The 9325-nt window shown below is 32.5% G+C and overlaps 1 pseudogene; it reads left to right on the top strand.

Moving 5' to 3' along the window:
• The first annotated feature begins 1694 nt into the window (after positions 1–1694).
• On the top strand, positions 1695–7302 carry LOC117908220 (annotated as a pseudogene).
• Positions 7303–9325: the final 2023 nt, after the last annotated feature.

The following is a 9325-nucleotide window of genomic DNA, read 5'->3' as shown; positions in this document are numbered from 1 at the left end:
GAAGATTCACAGGGAAAGAAAAACAAGGAAAGCCAAAGCCAAGGCTTGCCTCTTCTCTGTAGTTTCACCTTCCATTCTCACTAGAATCATGCAAATGGAGTCTGCTGTAGCAATCTGGGAGTATCTAAAAAATGAGTATCAGGGGAATGAAAGGGTGTAGAATATGCAGGTAATGAATTTTATATGAGAATTTGGAATGAGCAAAATGAAAGAGTCTCAAACTATCAAAGATTATGCTGAACAACTGCTTAGCATAGCAAACAAGGTAAGATTGTATGGTAAGGAATTTTCTAATGAAAGAATTGTTCAGAAAATCTTAGGAACTCTGCCTGAAAAATATGAAGCCACAATCTCTTCCTTGGAAAACTCTAAAGATTTGTCAAGTATATCTTTGGCAAAAATTGTTAATGCTTTGCAGGCCTTGGAACAAGGGAGAATGATGAGACAAAAATGATATGTTGAGGGAGCATTCCAAGCCAAATCACAAAACAATGATTCCAACAAAGACAGAAAGAAAAACAAGTAGAACAACAAGTCAAGCAATAACAAAAAGAATAAGAAAGGAGCCCATCCACCTTGCCCTCATTGCAAAAAACAAATCATTCTCCACAAAGAAAATACAAATTGCATAAACCCCTCAATACTCTCAAATGGAGTTTACAAATCTCTCAATACCTCTTGTCTAAACGAATTCATCATCTAACGTGCAAAGGACTAGAAGCCATATCCAAAAAATGAGCAATACCCTAGTACCTAGAACTTGCACACACTAAACAACATACCCAGGTAAAGTAGTGTGTGGGAAGAAAGATAACTGATCAATTTTATCAAATCAGGTAAACGAGTAAGGGGATGCAAGTCATGAAACAGATGTCAAAAAAATATGAGTATCAAAACACTCATCAAATCAACAATCCATCTCCCCTTTTTTGTTGCAAAAAATGACAAAGAGCATGATGAAGCAGTAAGAATACAAAAAGGAGAAAAGAAAAGCAAACACATGGACATATATGGTAAAAAAGGTTCTGGATACAAGAGATAAGAAAATAAAAGTACATCTAGACAAACAAAATATATGATAAACTGAGCCAAGATGGGTTAGGTGTACAAAATAAACTTATCCACAAAAACAAAAAACAAAAAAAACAAAAAAAACAAAAAACAAAAAAACGAAAAAAAAAAAAAACACAAAGTATCAAAAAGTCCAGATCAGATGGAGTTGTAGAGCTGGAAGCACCCTGCGGCATCTGCCAAGATGTGAGGGATGCGAGCTGTCCCTTGAGACTCTGAAAGTGAGCATCCACATGCTCCATCGACTTACAAGTGAAAGCTGGTCCATCAAATAGAATTCCATATTCCGTATGCTCAAATTTTGCCTTCTACATTCACGGCATATATAGTTTTTAATAAGCAGTGATGATTGCACAAACTTTGAAATGTATCAAATAGAATAAATTAATAATTCATTGAGAAGTTTAAAAGCCATGTTGACGGAGACAATTAAAATAGATAATTTATAGATTTTAAAATACTAGACGTTCTTCTCCCCATTAGGCATTGACGAAATCTTCTATGTTTGCCGGCACGAGGGAATAGAATAGGGGCCAATTTATACACATCGGCAGCATAAAGTCATTCTCTCACTCTGAAGTGATTTAACATACCTCTCCTGATAGAAGTCCCTCAAACTGAAAATGAAGCATATCTCAGTTGTAATTTCTTTTGGGTTCCTTACTGTGGTCATAAGCTGTTTATGGAGGCTACTGAATTGGGTGTGGTTGAGGCCAAAGAGGTTAGAAAGATGCCTTAGAGAGCAAGGCCTGGCTGGGAATTCTTATAGGCTTTTACACGGGGACTTCAAAGAGATGTCCATGATGTTAAAAGAAGCATATTCAAGACCAATCAGCCTCTCGGATGATATTGCTCCGCGTGTCCTGCCCTTCCATTGTCATTTCATTAAGAAATACGGTACCGATATGACTGATTACTTTTCATCATAGTATTAAAGTTTTCTGATCTCTACAAATTATGGCCAACTTTTTTATACTGCCCTAAAGCAGTTGTTTGTTTTCTGCTCTTCTTTTCCTAACTATTTTTCTTTTCCTCTCTGTTTTGTTTTTTTTTCCTCTTTTTTAAATTACACCAAAGGTTTAGATTTCAGTGGTTGCTAACTGTATTGCAATTTCTTTTATCAAGAAATTAATATACTTCCACTTTGAAAAGTACTGTTTTTACTTTTCAATTGTTTAATTTCTGGGAGCTGTGAATAACTTTTAATTTATGCCAAATTTTCACCTTTTTTTTTTAAAGTGTTGATTTATGACGTTTCGGAACTTTTGGATGAATTTTTATGTCAGTTATTTGTGCTCAAAGTATAAATATTAATTTTTCTTTCGATGCCAAGTCCATCCAGATGGGCTCTCCCCCATTCTTTTCGGAAGGTTTGTTTGTAACTAATCATTGGCTAAAGGCAGGTGAATGATTAGCCTCCTTGAAATTGCCACCATTTTTTTTGTCTTTTTGTGGGATGTAGTCTTAAGTAACCCATGCTAGATTGCAGAATATTCTCTGGAAAGAATCCAAAGCTAAATAATTAAAATTGTTGTATCTATCCAAAACTGTCACCCAGCCTGCCAAGCATATTGATAGCCCTCTTGATTTCATTATTTAATCTTAAGGCTACAATGAATAGAGTTCATTCCTTAATATCAATTGACGTTGAGACAATTCTTAAAAAATGATTTAGTCCATTTATAATAACTCAGCATAGAAACTATGGTTGAAGTTTTCGTTGTTTTCGATGGTCCAAGTTGGGTTCAACTAAATTTTAATAACCAAAGTTGAATTTGTGTGAAGTCCAAACTAAAAGCAATCTAAGGCTAACACTACCCAATAATGGCATAAACATGCAGGTAAAAATTCCTTCGCATGGTTCGGTCCAAATCCAATCGTAAACATTATGGAGCCTGAGCTAATAAGGGATGTTTTGTTGAAGTCCAATGTCTTTCAAAAGCCACCCCCTCACCCACTTGGCAAGTTGCTGGTTTCTGGTCTGGTGACCTTGGAAGGCGAACGATGGGCTAAACGTAGAAAGATCATCAACCCAGCTTTCCATCTAGAAAAGTTGAAGGTAATTTTTAATGCCCAGTTTCCAAACCAGAATATTTTACCTTATTTCCATGTATTTTTTTTTAATCTTTTCACAAACTCTGAAAGTGAACAAACAGTTCCATAATTGAAACTGCTTCAATTGTGACATATTACAGTTCCACAAGGCTCTCCCATTGTTTCATGTACCACAGACTTGGATTTTTTCCCTAGTTTAACTTCTCTGCATAGCCCTCTCACTGTTGGAAAAGAGATTAAGTATGTGAATGCTGTGGAAAAAAAAAATTTAAGTGATAATATATATAAGATTTGGGGGTTATGAATACCCATTTCTCATCTCATGTTTCTTAGATTGATATATAACCTTCTAAAATATGGTAGTTGAAAATTTAGTTTATAATTTAAAAGTTTGCTAGATACTAATTCAAAAGTTATCATTTAAAAGTTAAAAGAACCGAATTTTATAAAGTTGTCTTTTTAAAAAAGTAAATTTAACACTTGAAAACTACACTAAAATTGTGTCTTCAAAAGATAATTTTATATTAATATTTGAAAAATTATCATATATTTTAAAATACCTTTTTCAGCTACCATAAAGATAATTATCGAAATTCTCAAATATTTCGATCAGTTTAATGAAGTATTTTCACATACCGAATGTGTCCTACCTTTTCCTTGTTTTTTTTTCTTACTCATCTAAAGTCTTTTTCCAGTCTCCAATAGAAATTTTCAGAAGTTTTATTTACCAATGCAAACCATAGGTAATTTGAACCATAAGGATCAAAATATGCTTGATTGTCTGTTCCTAGTTTAAAATACTTGATACATATGACAGCAAGATCTTAACAACTTTCTTATCTTGCTTGCTTCTTACCCATACGTCTAACTTTTCATGAATATGCACATTTTTTTTCTATGATTTCTTTAGTCAGTGCCTCCATGGTAAAACTGAATATTCCTCATCCTCCACCCATATGACTCTTCCTAACATATGATTTCTTTAGTTAAATTGTTATTTCACAGATCAGTGATAAATGGCTGTATATTGAATTTGAAACTGGATACTGGACTGTTTTGGTCTTTATTAATTTATTTTATGGTTGAATTTGTTATAGAATATGTTGCCGGCATTTCATTTGAGTTGTAGCGACATGGTGACCAAATGGAAAATGCTTTCGGTGGGGGGATCATGTGAGTTGGATGTTTGGCCCTATCTTGAAAATTTGACAGGGGATGTGATTTCTCGGACAGCATTTGGTAGTAGCTATGAAGAAGGAAGAAGGATATTCCAGCTCCAGAAAGAACAAACACATCTTGCAATCCAGGTTACAATGTCAGTTTATATCCCAGGATGGAGGTATGCGTAAAAATATTTCAAGAAATATGCAGCTTATTTTTCTGAAACTATTCAGACACGAGCCTGCTTGGTACAAAAGATCAAAGAGTTATTTGGAGCTTTGTTTTCTTTTTGCAGCAGTGTTTCAGCAGATTTAGTTTGCTCAAATTTTGGTTTCAAATCAGTCTTACATTTCCCTAGAGTTTAGATGCCTAACAAGTCTCTTTGTCCTTGCACACCATATTCCATTTTAGGAAATTTTGCTTTCCTGAAGTGTTGACACCATGAACTGAAAGAAAAATGCAGGCTTAGGGAAAGAGGCTATAATCTACATATGTTACAGCAACCAGCGGATTCACCTATGTTGCTGCACTGTGGTTGAAAAAACACACAAACAATTACATATATAAATAATTGAGATGATTAAGAAAAAATTTATTGTACACTCACAATAGTAACACCTAACACCTAAAAAAAAAACTCACAATAGTAAAATATAAAATCTTGCAATAACAAAATATACAAACTAAATCAAGAATTTTTTATAAAATATTTTAATTAACTTTTAAAACCTAACTCAAAATCTAATTTAGAAACTTTCTAAATCTAGTTTAACTAACATCCTTCCATCAACTTGATTTGTAAAAATAGCATCCTTAGCTTTCTAAAATCTTTAAACTTGAGAGACTTGGTTAATGTTTTCACAATTTGATCATGAGATTTTGTAAATTTTAATTGCACTTCATATTTCATAATGTACTCTCTAATAAATGATATTTTGTATCAATATACTGGCTTCCATCTGTTGATCTTAGATTAAAACACTTATGCAGAATATATATTTTTGGACTACTGGAATACACATTTTATTGATGAAGAGTATTGAATTTATACATAAGCTTGTAACTAAAATGACATTAGAATAACAGAAAATCAAGCTACTAGATGATGAACAATTAGTTCCTATAAAATAGAAACCAAATCTTGACCAAATAAAAACAAGAAAATATTTGGATGTTGCAGATTTTGTGCAAGACTCCAACTGCAAAATTTAACTTCAAAATTCAAATTCCAACAGATACTAAGGCAAAATTCAAAATTCAACACCATCATGGAGAACTAGATTTTTCTCATAATGTAATTGTTGATTTTATATCCATATAGATCTTTATCAGTCTCTTCTGTGGTAAATTAAGTTTCTTGAACAAATTTCATGACCTACAAATGATGCCAACACAAATTTCGCTTCATAGGTTGAAAGTTTCACAATGCTCAAGTGTGTGTTTGGTTAACAAGGTTGAAGGGAATTTATGTTCGAAGAGAATTTATGTTAAAAATGGATTACTTTTCAAGGTCAAGCATAAGAGATATTAGATTTACAACTCTGAGATCATTTCATCCCCTTTTAGTCAATTACTTCTTTTGTATAACACTTAGAAAGTAGTATGTTTCACTAATTGATGTTTAGTATCCTCAATCTTATGTTTGCAGGATATTGTGTCAAGATGATGAGATACCACTGCAACACATGTGTAGATGAAACCATTAGTTATTGTCTTGATAGTTTCTACCTTTGAAGCCTTATGCAAGTTTCAAAAAATTAATGGAGAAGTGGAAGGCATGGATGAAAATAAGAATTAATGTCTGTGTGTTTCATGTGATGTTTTATTTACTAGAATTACTAACATGCACGCAGGTTTTTACCCACAAAGACAAACAGGAGGATGAATTAAGCAAATAAGCAAAGTATATGCATTGTTGAGGGGTATCATTAACAAAAGGGAGAAGGCAATGAAGGCTGGCGAAACTGCTAATAGTGACTTATTAGGTATACTAATGGAATCCAATTTTAGAGAAATTCAAGAACATCAAAATAACAAGAAGATTGGAATGAGTCTCAAAGATGTCATTGAAGAGTGTAAGCTATTCTATCTTGCTGGCCAAGAGACAACCTCAGTTTTGCTTGTATGGACAATGGTCCTGCTAAGCGAGCATCCAAACTGGCAAGCTCGTGCAAGAGAAGAGGTTTTACAGGTTTTTGGGAATAAAAAACCGGAAGCTGATGGATTAAATCACCTAAAAATTGTGAGTACTCAGTCCAATCTTCAGTTTAATGATTCTCACTAAAATCGTATAGTACTTTGTTTTTTTCCCCATAATTGGAGTAAAATTAAAAACACATTTCTCTTAAGTTTTTATATCTTGTACTAAACATTTGCTTTCAGTTAGTAGCTCAGGAATGGGTTCTCATGCCATGATTTCAAATTTCTCTACTAGATTATGATGATTTCAAATTTCCCCATAAGTGGGAGACATGTGTTTTCCAGTGTCCCTATTTTAAGAAATTGCTTTATTCTTCAGTGTCCTTCATAATGATTTAGAATGTATTTTAGTAAGAATTCTCTTGCAACAACTTCTAAAGTTTCTCTACCACAGGTTACCATGATTTTTCATGAGGTTCTTAGGTTATACCCACCAGTAGCAATGCTTGCTAGAGCTGTTTATAAGGACACTCAAGTGGGAGACATGTGTTTTCCAGCTGGAGTGCAGGTCGTGTTGCCCACCATCCTAGTTCACCATGATCATGAAATTTGGGGGATGATGCAAAGGAGTTTAATCCAGAGAGGTTTGCAAAAGGAGTTTTGAAGGCAACAAAAAACCAAGTTTCATTTTTCCCATTTGGTTGGGGTTCTCGGGTATGCATTGGACAAAATTTTGCAATGATGGAAGCAAAAATAGCTTTGGCAATGATCTTACAACACTTCTCATTTGAACTTTCACCATCCTATGCTCATGCTCCTTTCAGTATCCTAACTATGCAACCCCAATATGGTGCACACCTGATTCTATGGTATTAGGTTATGATTAAGAGTTTAATATATTTTAGGGATCCTTGTCCTATAAGGATTATGATTTCATAATTTGTTATATGTTATGAGTCCTTGTCCCATAGGAATTATGAATTAGTTTTGTCAAGGCTCGGGAACTTATCTAGGTTCTATAAATGAGTCTTAAGTCTTTTCATCATAGTAGTGAGAGAATGACTTTAGCAAAGTTGTTAGAGTAGCTTTAGTCAATCTTTGTAATTGCAGCCACTTTGTGAGACGATCTTTCCCAACTTGATTTTGTAATTTTGATTTGAAGATTAGTGGATTGATCATCATTGTCCAATGATATAGGTAAGACATCCTTACTAAACCTCATAAATATTGTGTACCCTCCTTTATTTTTATTTCTCTTGATATTTCTCTTTATATTATGGACTAGTTTAGTTTGTATTTTATTTGGTACTTTTGGAAGTCTTATGGTATTAGGTTAAAGCACAACAAAATGGTATAAGAGCATTAGTTCTATCCAAGGTTGGTTTCAAGGTTAGTTCAATGTTATTTGTTATTGCACTAGTTAAAAGAAAAGGTAAAAACTTCGTTAGTTAAAACTATGGTTACTAATGCGAAATTTGTAATAGAGAAATTTGATAGGACTAGTACTTTTGGAATGTGGCAGTAAGAGGCATTAATTAGATATGTCAATAGGATTTGGATATTGTTTTGGAAGAAAAACTTGAAAACATGAATGATAAAGAATGGGTAAGGGATCAATTGTCAATTTTATAGTTCCATCCACTTATATCTTGTTAAAGCTTAAAATTATTCCATTATGAAAGAGATATTCACAAAAACATTTATGGAAGACATTGGAAGACAAGTATATGAAAAAAGATCTAGAAAATCAACTATATTTGAAGAAAAAACTTTTTTGCTTCTAGTATCCACTAGATATGTCTATGAATTATCATATGCATGCATTTGATAGAATCAGAGCAAATTTGTTGAATTTAGATGAGATCATTGAAGATGAGAATAAGGCCCTATTGTTATTGAATTTGTTTCTTGATGTGTATGAAAATTTGACCATCACCTTACTTTCTGGTAAGGATAAGATTACTTTTGATGTTGTGTGTCGCACTTTGCTAAGCTCTGAATAAAGGAAGAAGGACCAAAGCGATCATAGAGATATATCATTGGAAGCTTTAATAGCTAATGGCTAATCTCAAAGTTGAAAACCTAGAAAAGAAGACAATTCTTAATTTAAATGTATACTTGCAAAAGATGAATGTGTTTTTTTTCATGACAAGGGTCATCGTTTTACAAGAATTTTAACTTTTCTTGACTAATATACATAGTCGAAATAAACATTTACCAATCGATAATCCCATCGCATGGTAGGAGAGGAAAGGTGTGTTGGCAAAAGTCTATTGATGGGAATTTTTCATTGCCAATAAAAAATATTTAGCAACAAACTATCCAATGGATTTAGACCATCACTATTACCAACAAATTAAGTTGGTTGACAAATATAAATAATAAAAGATTTTAGGTTGTCATGAAATTTCGATTTCATTACATTCACATGGGGCATCTTGTACACTCCTCTCCTTGCTAGTTTTGGATATTGGCTTGGATGTTGTTTCTTGAGATTGAACCCTCGACCTCAAGTTTGAAAGGAAGCAACTGTGCCATCAAGTCAACTTTGTTATGTGTAATATAAAGAATGTATATAAGATTCATAAATGTAAATATTATATACTTATGCATTTATATTATAAATATTATCTATATATAAATTATAAATTAATTAATTTTGATTGTTGTGTATTTTGTATAATAATTAAATGTAAAATAAATATAAATTTATAAATAAAATTATCAACATTTTAAAATAAAAATTACTTATACATGTACTATCATTTTTTTATGTTATTGAATACATTCAAATTAGATAAATCTCTATAAAATGTATTTTTAAATTTTCAATATTATTATTCGATATCATACATTATATCATACATACATACATACATACATACATATATACATACAT

This window comes from Vitis riparia, chromosome 19, assembly GCF_004353265.1.
Source record: "Vitis riparia cultivar Riparia Gloire de Montpellier isolate 1030 chromosome 19, EGFV_Vit.rip_1.0, whole genome shotgun sequence".
Taxonomy (NCBI): Eukaryota; Viridiplantae; Streptophyta; class Magnoliopsida; order Vitales; family Vitaceae; genus Vitis; species Vitis riparia.
Note: the sequence above shows the minus strand (reverse complement) of the source record. Positions and strands in the feature narration are given on the sequence as shown.